This window comes from Coenobita brevimanus, chromosome 103, assembly GCF_032717465.1.
Source record: "Coenobita brevimanus isolate Jiangsu-jjx chromosome 103, ASM3271746v2, whole genome shotgun sequence".
Classification (NCBI taxonomy): Eukaryota; Metazoa; Arthropoda; class Malacostraca; order Decapoda; family Coenobitidae; genus Coenobita; species Coenobita brevimanus.
Genome location: NC_137056.1, coordinates 30,057,259 through 30,069,544, shown reverse-complemented (window position 1 = coordinate 30,069,544; position 12,286 = coordinate 30,057,259). Strand labels below are relative to the sequence as shown.

Genomic DNA, 12,286 nt, shown 5'->3' with positions numbered 1-12,286 from the left:
TAAGTATTGCCTGGCGTGGGAGGGTTAAGGCATGAAATGTGAGATTAGTATGGTAGGAGAACGAAATCATAGGTAAGAGCAGTGGAAATGGGGTTATTGAGGAACACATGTGAAGTGTGTAAGGGTTTACAGGATGTGATTAGTGAAAAGATGTTGAGTTAGGAAGAATCTTGACAGTAGAATTGTAGAGAGTGTGCTCAGATAACTTGGTAGAATTGTAGAGAGAGTGCTCAGATGGCTTGTTAGGTTGAGAAAAGATGTAAGCAGGGTGATCAAACAGGTATCTGTGAATAAGTCTGGAGGTAGGAGGGAGGAGGCATGGTAGACCAGGAAGATGGTGGATCAGTATGGTAAATTATTAGGTCAGTGTGAGAAAGTTAAGTATGGAGTTGAGGAAAGGGAACTGACAGAACTGAATGAGTTGTTGAATTGACATTGCCAGCTATGTAATGTGAATCACTTGTATTTAAGAAAAGTGCAAATCATCATGCCTGTGAGCTAGAATTAGGATTTCAGGAGCATGAATAGCATGTGAATGGGTGTGTGACCCATTTCACTGAAGATGTTGTGACGCTAATTTGTTCTTCCTCTGTCTTATTCTTTTTTCATGCTTTGCGGACCCTACCTCACCTCACCTTTGGAGGGAGAGAAAGAGGTCAGAATGATGATGATGAAGTGAGAGGCACATGGTGGCAACGATATTGCAGGAAGGAAGTGTGGCAACTGGTAAAAAAATAGATAAATAAATAAGAACACACATGATTGGTCTACACATGATGAGCTGAGTGTGATTAGTACGATCCATGTTTGGCACTGTTCTGTGCTCTGTCACTGGCCTGTGGCCACAGTCGAACTCCATTACTTAATGTAGCAAGCACTCATTGTTTATTTTCAAATGTATTGGAGTAAAAATTTTTGGAAGTAACACTTAAGTAAAAGTAAATATATTAAAAAATGTGTAGTTTTTATAATGGCTATACCCACAAAAGTTACTTGAGTGCAGTACAGTACTCAAGAATGTTTACTTTGTTACATTACAACTTTGTCTAACATTGATTAAGAAATCCTCTATAACCAAGTGTGCAATAACCAAGGGATCACTGTATATGCATTCATGTGTTCTCAGATGTTCACACCCTGGCAGGGTTCCCTCAGTGACATATAGTAAAGTGAGCCTTAGGTCAGTGTACCTACCTTGTTCTGGAAGATTACTATGTTAACTAGAATCATTAATACTGAGTACAGTACTGTATTGGACAACCATTATCAAGGCATTCCTACAACTGGCCCCTTGGCCACTGGCACCCATTTTCTATATCTACCAAAATTACCCTTAATACCTGCCAACATGCAAATATTATACTGCACTGTGGAAGATGTGTGCAAAATATTCACAGAAGAAATCTGTGCAGCATGTGAGGTGGTGTGTGGGGTGAAGAGAAGATGAAAGGGGGTGCAGGGAACAGCATGATGGAATGAAGAGAGAGGCTGTGACACAAAAGAAGAAAGCATATAATATAGTGAGAGATTGAGAAACAGGGGTGTGGAGGAAGTTGAGAGAAGGAAAAGAGAGTTATATGTAAAGAGGAAGAGAGAGGTGAAAAGATTAGTAAGAGAGAATAAGAGGAGAGTGGACGAGGAATTTGGAAGGAATTTGAGTGTAAAGTGGAGGGAATGTAAGAAAATGTTCTGGAAAGAGGTAGAGAGAGTTAGACAGGGTGTCAAAGAAGTTAGTCGGGGAGTGAAAGATAAAAATGGTAGATTGCTAGTGGAGAAGTGAGAAAAAGTGTGCAGATGGAGAGAACACTTTAATGAACTGTTGAACATAGAGAATGAAAGTAATGTGAGTATAAGTGGCTGGGGAATGGCTGGAAGACGGAGGGATGTGAGAAGAGAGGAAGAAATCAGTAGGATGGAAGTTGTGGAAGAATGAAGATAGTTAAAATGGGGAAAGCCCCAGGAATTGATGGAGTGTGTGGTGAAATGCTGAAGCAAGTTAAAATGGGGAAAGCCCCAGGAATTGATGGAGTGTGTGGTGAAATGCTGAAGCATGGGGGAGAGATAGTAGTACAATGGATGTGGAAGATGTGCAGGTTGGCCTGGGAAGAAGGTAAAGTCCTGGAGGATTGGAAGTCAGGTATTTACCTATTTGTATTTACCTATTTGTAGTATACAGGAATTGAGCAATGCTCGTGTTGTCCTGTCTCCATATCCACATTTATCAAGTGTACCTTTACACACATGAATGTTTTTCTCAGGCACCACCTCTTTGTCTAAGTCGTTCCAAATATTTAAGTATTTACCTAATATACCTAATTGTGATATACACGGAATGTACTATGCTCGTGGGTTTCCGTCGCTGTTTCTTAATAAGTCGAATTTAGCTTTAAACTCGTTTAAGTTTTTAGACTGGGCGATCTCTTTGTCCAGGCTATTCCATAAGTCTATACTTCTGTAAGGAAAGCTATATTTCTTAATATCCTTCAAGCAGCTTGACTTTTTCAATTTCATTCCGTGTCCTCTTGTTGCTCTCTTATCCCATACAAACAGATCTTCTTTGTAAATTTTATCTACTCCCACCATGGTCCTGAACACTGCAATCATGTCTCCCCTCTTTCTCCTTTCCTCTAACGAAGGCAAATCCAGCTTTTCCAGCCTCTCTCTGTATGACAGGTCTGTCAGACTGGGGACCATCTTGGTTGCTGTTCTTTGTATTCTCTCAATCTTGTTTATATCTTTCTTTTTGTGTGGGGACCACACTACCGCTGCATATTCTAACCTGGGGCGGATCATGGCCACTATCAATTTTTTCATCATTTCCTCATCAATATAATGAAATGCTACAATTATATTAGTCAAGAGTTTATGTCTCTCCAACTACCTTGTTAATGTGCTTTTCTGGTGACAAACTATCTTGGACTGGCACTCCCAAATCTTTCTCTTCTCTCCTTTTTGTGATTAATTCATTACCCAAAAAATAATTCAGTGATGGTCTCCTGGTACTTTTACCCATTTCCAATATTTTATATTTCTTTACATTAAATTTCATTTCCCACGTCCGGCTCCAATTGTGTATCTTATCCAAATCCTCCTGCAGTATTTTACAATCCTCCTCAACCTCTGTCTTCCTCAAGATCTTTACATCATCAGCAAACAGACTTGCATAACTATTCACTCCATCTACCATATCATTTACGTAAATCAGGAACATTACTGGCACCAACACTGAGCCTTGAGGGACTCCACTTGTTACTTCCCTCCATCCAGACATCTTTTCCTTTATTACTGTCCTCATTTGTCTGTCTCTCAAAAAGTCTCTCATCCATTCCAGAAGTTTCCCCTTTAGTCCTCCTATATATTCTAGTTTCCACATTAGTCTCTTATGAGGTACCTTGTCAAAGGCCTTCTCTAAGTCTAAGTACACACAATCCACCCAACCATCTCTCTTCTGTACCACATCAATCGCTCTTGAGTAAAAGCTCAACAAGTTGGAAACACATGACCTTCCACTTCTGAATCCAAACTGACATTCAGCCAAAATATTCATCTCTTCCAGATATTTTATCCATCTGTCTTTCAGGATTCTCTCACACAATTTTGCGACCATGCTGGTTAGAGACACTGGTCTATAATTCAGGGGTTCTTCCCTGTTTCCTCCCTTGTAAATTGGTACTACATTTGCCCTCTTCCATTCTTTTGGCACTTTCCCCTCTTCCAGTGAGCATACAATTAAGCTGTGAATATTATCCGCCAGTTGTTCTCTGCATTCCTTCAGTACCCAATTAGAAATTCCATCAGGTCCTGGGGCTTTCCTTACATCTTGAGTTTCCAGTAATTTATACACTTCCTGTACCTCCACTTTTATATCTTTCATCACCGGAACATTTCTAATCACTCCCTCCCCTTCCACAAGCTCCTTTTCTTTAGTGAAAACTGACTGGAAACGTTTGTTCATTATTTCTGCTTGCATTGCCGCATCCTTAAAGACCTCTCCTTCTACTTTCAGCTTGGTAATTCCTTCCTTTTGTTTCAGTTTGCCATTAACAAATCTATAAAACAGTTTGGGTTCATCCTTGCATTTGTCAATTATACCTTTTTCAAAATTCCTTTCATCTTCTCTACGTATTCTTGTGTATTCATTTCTTGTTCTTTTATATTCTTCCTTTGTTCTGTCGTTACCTCTCTTTCTCCAATTGTTCCACACCTTATCTCTCTCTTTTTTTGCTATCATACACCTTCTATTAAACCACTCCTTTTTCCTGTTTTCTTTCCCTCTTACTCTTGGTACAAATTTTTCCACTCCCAGATTATAGAGGTCTAGAAAGATATCCCACTTCCTCTGTATCTCTCTTGTTTCTCTGAATTTTCTCCAATCCACATTTTCAAAAAAGTTTCTCAATCCTGTAAAATTTGCTTTCCCAAAGTTGTATCTTCCCTGTCTATGAAGCTCGTCTCTTGGCTCGACGTTTCCTATCAACATCTGGAACTCAATGACCACGTGATCACTTTTTCCCAAAGGACAGAGATATTCCAATGATTCTATTACATCGGGTTCTTTGGTGAACAGTAAATCTAACCTTGCTGGTGTGTCCTCACCTCGAAACCGTGTCTCTTCTTTGACCCATTGCGTCATCACATTATTTTTTCATTCATTCATTGCCAGACGCCATGTATCCCAGACAGGGTGGCCAAGGGCTTAGAGTTAATTGTTTTACAGGGAGGGGCACTAATCCTCCACCAACCCCACTTGACGTAGGGATGCCAACAGCATCTGGTGTTCCCAGGCGGTCACCCATCCAAGTACTAACCAGACCCAACGTTGCTTAATTCATTATTATATTTAATAACATAGTGCCCCACGAATCCTCGCTGCCTCCCGAGTACCATTCCTCCCAGTTCACCTCTTTACAATTAAAGTCACCCTCCAAAATTATATTATTGCTTTTCTCAATTATTTTTTGCAAGTAGCTAGTCATATCTGACAACATCTCATGGTATTCGTCATCCTTCCATGCTCTCGTCTTTGGGGGAACATACACTACCGCCATATCTCTCTTAACATTCTCTCCAGTTTCTAATTTCATATATATCACTTCAGCCCTGCCTTCTCCCATTTCCACAGTACTGTATCTACATTTATGTTGTTCTTCACTGCTATCATCACTCCTCCTCCCTTTTTTTCTTTTCTGTCTTTTCTCCACAGTTTGTATTTACCATCTCCCAAATGAACATCAATATCTTCTCTTAATTTGGTCTCTACAAAGCACATGACATCAGGTTCATGTTCTCTCAAGAAATCATTAATTTCGATCCTTGTCGATATGAAACCATCAACATTAGTATATATCACCTTCAAATTATTTTTGACGTTTTTAATACCCTCTTCTCTCTTACTCTCTGTCCGTACCACTTCCTCAACTTCTGATCTTTCACAACCATCCCCCTTAGTTTCCTTCACTTCTATTTCCTTAAATACCATTTCCTTACTTTCATATCCAATACTCTCCAAAAAAAAGTATAACATTCTTCCTCTGTCCTCTTATCATTTTTTTCCTTTACTTCTTCCTTTAATGATTTTAAAACTTCTCTTTCTTCTTCATTCAGATCTTTTCTTATTATAATATTTTCCATCCCTGCCTCTTTGCTTAATTTCCAGGTCACTTTAAGTATCTCATTTATTACACTTTCTGATGTAAACTTGACTCTCATTGGTCTTGTTTCCCCTTTCTTGTAAGGCCCTGTCCTCCTTACTTCCTCAATTTCTTTTACCCACTTGTCTCCTTCGGGGCCAATCTTGCCTAATATTCCTCTCACCATGTTCGTGTCTCTCTCGAGTCTTACGAACCTAACCTTTTCTTCCTCTTCCCTGTTTCCAAATACTACCACACATCTGTTACTTTCTTCAGTTTCTCTCACTATTTTCTCTTTTTTCTTCAGTATTTTCACTACATTTTCTTCCATTTCTTTCTTGTTCATTTCCCTTTCTTCCTGGATGATCTCTCTTAAGCTGACCATTTCTTTCTGTTCTTCTTCTACGTGTGCCCACTTTGCCTTATGTTCTTCTAATACATTACTCACCTTCTCCGTTTTATTAGTACTGTCTTCTGGTTTCCTCCTCAGTTCAACATTTTCCCGCTTCAAATTCCTAATCTCTTCATTGGCTGTTTCATTGGACTGGATCAGACTCTGTATGGTGGTTTCCGTATTTACTGACACATCCTTTATCACTAGATTCTCTACTTTCTTTTCGAGTTCACTTATAATTATTCCCGTGTACAAAGGAAAAGGGGAAAAAGAAGTACTGTATGTGGTAATCAGAGGGGCATTTGTTTTCTAAGTGTAATAGAAAAAGTATATAGTAGGATACTTATTGACAGAGTTAGGGAAATAACGGAGGAATTAGTTGGAGAAGAACAGGGAGGTTTTAGGAATGAAAAAGGTTGTGTAGATCAGATATTCATTCTTAGATCTCTAGTGAATAAGTTTCTAGAGAAGGGAAAGAATTTGTGCGGCCTTCATGGATTTGGAGAAAGCATCTGACAGGGTGGATGCTGTGAAGAGTATGTATGAGGGTGCTAAGACTGTAGTGCGTGTGGATAGTGAACTGAGTGAAATTTTCTTTTTGAAGGTTGGATTGAAACATTAATGTGTCATGTCTCCATGGTTGTTCAATATGTATATGGATGGGGTTATAAAAGAGATACAAGGTAGGGCAGTGGATGTTGGAGTGCCCTAGTGAGAGGGAACAGTGTTTGGAAACTCCCCGTACTGTTGTTTGCAGATGATACTGTGTTAAGTGAAGATGAAGGTGAGCTGCAAGGCTTGGTGGATGAGTTCGAGGGAGTGTTTAAGAAATGGAATCTAAAGGTGAATGTAGGGAAGAGTAAAGTTATGGTCTGTCAAGAGAAATGAAGTCAGGGAATGTACAGTGAGGTTGGATAAGGAGGAAATGGATAATGTGAGTGCATTTAAGTACTTGGGTAGTGTGATGAATAAGGATTGAAGTTTAGAGGGTGAAGTGCTTGAAAGGGTACAACAAGGAAGAAAGGTTGCTGGTTCCTTGAAAGCAGTGATAAGAAACAGAGAAGTGAGCATGGATGTGAAAAAGTTACTACATGACAGTATTGATACCTTTTCTAACATATGGAAGTGAAGCTTGGACCTTGTTGGAAGGACACAAGTCAAGAGTGAGGGCAGTGGAAATGAGTAATTTTGAGAGGAGAATGTGGGGTTCTGTGGAGAGACAGACTGACAAATGAGGAAGTGGAGGAGCATTGTGGTGTGGATGTGGGAGAAACACATTGAGGAGGTTTGGCCATGTGGAGAGGATGGAGAGTGAGACTCTGACGAGGAGAGTGTATGTAAGTTAGGTATGGGGGGGAGGGGGAGGCCAAGGATGAGATGGAGCGGAAAAGTATATAAGACAAAGGTGTGTTAGCTGGGAGCAGGGCAGTGAAATGGCAGGGGACATGGCAACATGAAGGCGATTTGTTTGTGGCCACCCCTTACAGGAATGAGGCGTTTGGCAATAGGTAGATAGATAGATTGTGTAGGGTCACACTCAGTAACCTTGTCCCAGGTCATTGAATGTGACCTCAGGGATAAGGGACTGAATAGACTGGCAGTTTCCCTATTCAGTCCCCTGGGATGAGGTCACTAAGTGCGACATCAGGGATAAGGGACAGAATAGCAAAGCTGCCAGAGATCAAGCAGTATGGACAGCTGCCATTTGGTGACCAGGGCTGACACATGCAAGCATGTTGGATCCTTTAAAAATTAAACAAAACTAGTAATAGTATAGTATTTTGTAATATCAGCATAGCTATTGCGTACAACACATAAATGGAAAATAATGGTACAGTAGTATGGTAGCTTCTAATTAAAGTGACATAATGCTTGGCTGTAGCAGGGATTGATGTACCTGTCCTGCACTATAGCTGGTTTTTAATTCATTTATGGAAGGATAGACACAATATCACATCCTGTGCTAAAAAAAAAGTAACTTAAGAAACAAAAGATATGTTAACCAAAGGCCCATTCTACTAACTTTCTCATTCACAAACAACCACTCTAACAGTTTCCACATGCTTTTCTCACAGTGCATTCCAAAAGCATTCTACACCAATGCCTACACACAATGTACTGGGTGGGGGCAGGTCCATCCTCTAATGGCAGAAAATTGTTTTCATTGGCCTGGTGGATTTGTTGCCTATCAAGACCAGTAAACACTGCTTTGAACATGTATGATGACAGATTGGTGTTTCCTTTGTCAAGTGTTTGTCCATACTAGCTGCAGCAGTACAGTACATACATTGGCACTGAACACCATGGAGAATGTGGTTAATTAAAAAAAAATATATATATACGATGATTGGCCAACAATGAATATACGAATGAAAGTCAGAAAATAAGAAACATGAATCTCTTTTCAACTTTTGGAAACAGAGATCGGTTAAGTGGAAAATTGGAAATAAGAGTCAGCTTTAGTACAGTAAACTCTCAATTATCTGTTGTAATTCAGCCAAGCACTTTGCCAAGTAACATGAAATACCAGCTATTGCATATCTGGTGGCAACCATCATCCACTCACTTGATGTAGTGCTGCCTACTTCTTCCTTAGCCTTTATCATTCTTTTTCTGTGCCTGCCCCCGTCTCTTCCTATTTCTCTCATCTTCCCTGTCACGTCTTATTGCTTTTCTTTCCTTTACAGGTGGCTTTACATTGCGTGACAAGCCAAATGGTTTCCTGTAAGCCAAGAAACCATTTACAATGCTGGGTGGTAACCATATAATCAAACCATGCTCCCTACGTGTCAACAAGTGGGTTGGTGGAGGGTTAGTGCCCCTCCCCGTAAAACATATAACTCAAGGTCAAATGGCCACCCCTTACGGGATTATGGCGTCTGGCAATAAATAGATAGATAGCATATCCTGTGCAACATTCGGCTTTTAGCCGGATATTGTGATTCTATCCGTCTCGACCCTCTATCCTAGAAACTTTACCATGGGTGAAATATGAAACCTAATCAAATAAAAACAGTACAGTAATGATAGAGTACTGTAATACAGTACTGTACTTAGTGTACTATTGTATGTACTCACCAAGTGTTGGCATCAGTGGAGGGTAGAGTTGTACACCAGGCAGTACAATGCTGTGGTGTACTGTACAGTATAATACATACACATAATCCCATGTGGTCTAGCGATGAATGTCTTCCCAAAAGATTACTCCAGCTCCACCACTTTAGGCTCGATTTGTGCCAACGTTGCTAGAGAAGGTAGTGGAGATGGAGTGGCAGAGGGAGTCATATGAAACATCAGTGAGGCCTCTGACTAAGGGGAGACCTCAGGTGCGGACACCACAGGCAGTGGGGCTGGTGGCAGTGCCATGGCCAAGGTGCCTGGCTGAGGTGATGAATAAGCGGCCGTGGTGGTGCCTGGCTGGGGTAAATGATGCGAGTGTGAGGAAGTAGAGGGTTGAGGTGACAGAGGCCAGAATGAGGAGGTTGACGGCTTAGGTGACAGAGGATGACGCGATGTGGTCAAGGGCTGTGGTCATGGAGTGGTAGGTGTCACGGGACAGAAAATGGACATGATGGAGGACCGCCTGAGGATCCTTTTTGACTGCAGCTTTATCACATACTCACGGCCCTGTCACAGGTAAGTGGCCATGCCTTCTGCAAAGGTGGATTGCCGATTAGGATGCTCACAGTAGTCGAGAAGGATGTCCACTGCATCATGAACTTGCTGGAGCCTTGGGATTTCTGCCACTTCATCATCATCATCATCATTATCATCCTCTTCCTCCTCCACTTCATGCTCGGTGTCCCCTGCAGTCACGGACTCCACAGTTTCCCTGTTAGACAGAGTCTGGTACCCGGGATCACCCTCGTCCACTTCCAGCCAATTGTAGATCGTGTTCTCTGTTACCTGTTCTCCTGCTGCTGCCATACGCCAGACGAAGTCCTGAGCTTCAAAGCTGGATGTATCAGCAATGGCCTCTTCACCCTTGAAGAGCTTGTTTCAACACTGCCTGCGCCCAGTTGCAGACTGTAGACTTGAGGGATTACTGCTTGAGGTTGGCCAGGGTCCTCTCCCCTTTACTGTTCACATTGGGCTGCCTCCTCCTCCTCCTTGAGCACAACCATCTCATCTTCCATAAACCTCTTCCAGTACAGCTGCTTTGTTGTCGCGATGATACCCTGGTCCACAGGTTGCAAGACTGAAGTTGAATTAGGGGGCAAGAACCTGACCCTAATACAACCTCCATTTCCAACCAACTCCATCTCAGAATGAGCAGGAGTGTTGTCGAGGAGTAGCAGAGCGTTCACTTGGTCGCGGGCAAGGCCAAGACTCTGTTTATAACAGATAATCTCCCTCAGAGCACATCTGTAGAACCAGTCTTTGAAGACCTTGGCTGTAAACCAAGCCTTCAGTGAGCAGAAATAAATCACTGGAAGATGATACATTAACCCTTGGAGACAACGTGGCTGTTTGGCATGCCTCACTACACAGGTTTCAGACAATGGGAGCTTTTTGCATTGGCACAATGCAAAAGGCCCCCAATGTTTGCCTCCCTTATTACGAGGTATTGACTTCTCCTTCTCAGCTAAGGTATTAGTTGGCACTGACCTGAAGAACAGACCAGTTTCATCAGCATTATAAACCTGATTGAGATATAACCCTGCTTTTTCAATCAGGTTTTTAAGCTTGGTGGGAAACTCATCAATTCCTTCTGTGTCTGCATCCAACACTTCACCATAGGTCATCTTGTTGGACAGCCCTTGTCGAAGTTTCAGCTGTGTCAGCCAACCTTCAGACTCCTTGAAGTTCACGATCCCCAGTTGCTCAGCAGACTTGGTGGTTGCAGCCTTCAGCTCGATGGGATGCACAATCACACCACTGCCATGCTGTTGTCGAAACCACGTCAGGTGGCCTGGTTGATTTCACCAAAGTGTGGCTTGGCCATCATCTTGCGTTCGTTCTGTCATACAGTCGCACCATTTTGACCCTGGAAGAACATCTTGATGGAGTACTTGGTCTTCTGCAAATCCTGCAATGTGGTCCAGGGCATGTTGTAATGCTCCATTAGCCTTGCAATGGTCCAGTCTTCCACCATCTCGATTATCTCCATCATCTCCATGGAGAAAACAATATGATGCCTCATAGCAGTTGATAGAGGAGCCATGGAGACAAGAGCCAGGACAAAACACAAGGCCAGCAGGACTTGCATCAACCAGGGCACCACAAAAGCCACAAACTCAGCCATCACGCACAACTAGTAACGAGCACTTTGATGTCACAGATAAAGCACCTCAGGAGAAACAACATTGGGAGGTAGGAGAAACAGCACTGGGAAGCAGGAGAAACAGCACTGGGGGGAAGAAGAAACAGCACTGGGAGGTAGGAGAAACAGCACTTGGGGTAGCACTTACACTCAGAAACAGTACAGTACACAGAATAATTTTACAATAACAGTAGAGCAGTAAGACATGATCACTGACAGGCCATTAGTTTTGCAATACAATATAGTACACTACCTTGAATGTAGGATGTCACAGTGTTGGTCGAAGCACCGGGGTTTTGTGACCGCATGGTTAGAAGAGTGAAGCACACAGGCATGTCTTGACTGGATGACATCCGTGGGTGAGAATGAGAGCTCTGTGGTATGCTCAGTGCGCCAAATGAGCCGTGCCTGCGGCAGATTCTGATTGGCTGGTGCAAAGTGGGCACGTTCATTGGGTCCCAAGTTTCAGGATTTCCCCTGGCATCAGTTGACTACTGCTTATGAACTGGCTGAGATGCCTCAACGCTGGATATTGCATTGGAGTGCTGGTTACGTCCTATTTCAGCGCTGGATGTTGCATAAATTAGCCAGACATCGCTTTAATAGAGCCAAGATAACTGCGTCAGATATAGCATTGAGCCAGGTATTGCGACGGCGGATAATTGAGAATTTACTGTAATTGGAACACTGAACATTCTGGCCAGTTTCTTAACTCCTAAAGACTGCATTTTTCAGAAGCTATGTTCCACCCTAGCTGCAATTTTGGGTCAGTATTTCAACTTTTACCAAGGTAAATTTTTTCTTACGGATTGTAAGAACTTGAATTTACAATTCTGGAAATGCCAGTCTCTGTCCCCTAGTCCTAATGGTTACCGCAAAACTGCCCATCAAAGATTATAAAAGTACCCCCTTGTGGTAAGAAAGAAAACAGGAAAATATTGGCAGAAACCTGATTTTCATTAGAGAACCTTAATAAAATATGAAATCAGTGCAAAATAT

The 12,286-nt window shown here is 42.0% G+C and overlaps 1 protein-coding gene across 1 annotated transcript in view; it reads left to right on the top strand.

Moving 5' to 3' along the window:
• Positions 1-688: 688 nt before the first annotated feature.
• The window catches only part of LOC145415661 (serine beta-lactamase-like protein LACTB, mitochondrial), a 235,181-nt gene continuing 223,583 nt past the window's right edge, over positions 689-12,286 (top strand). The window contains exon 1 of the mRNA XM_080284877.1: positions 689-726. The gene's annotated coding sequence lies outside the window, so the exon portion shown is untranslated. The remainder of the gene's footprint in view (positions 727-12,286) is intronic.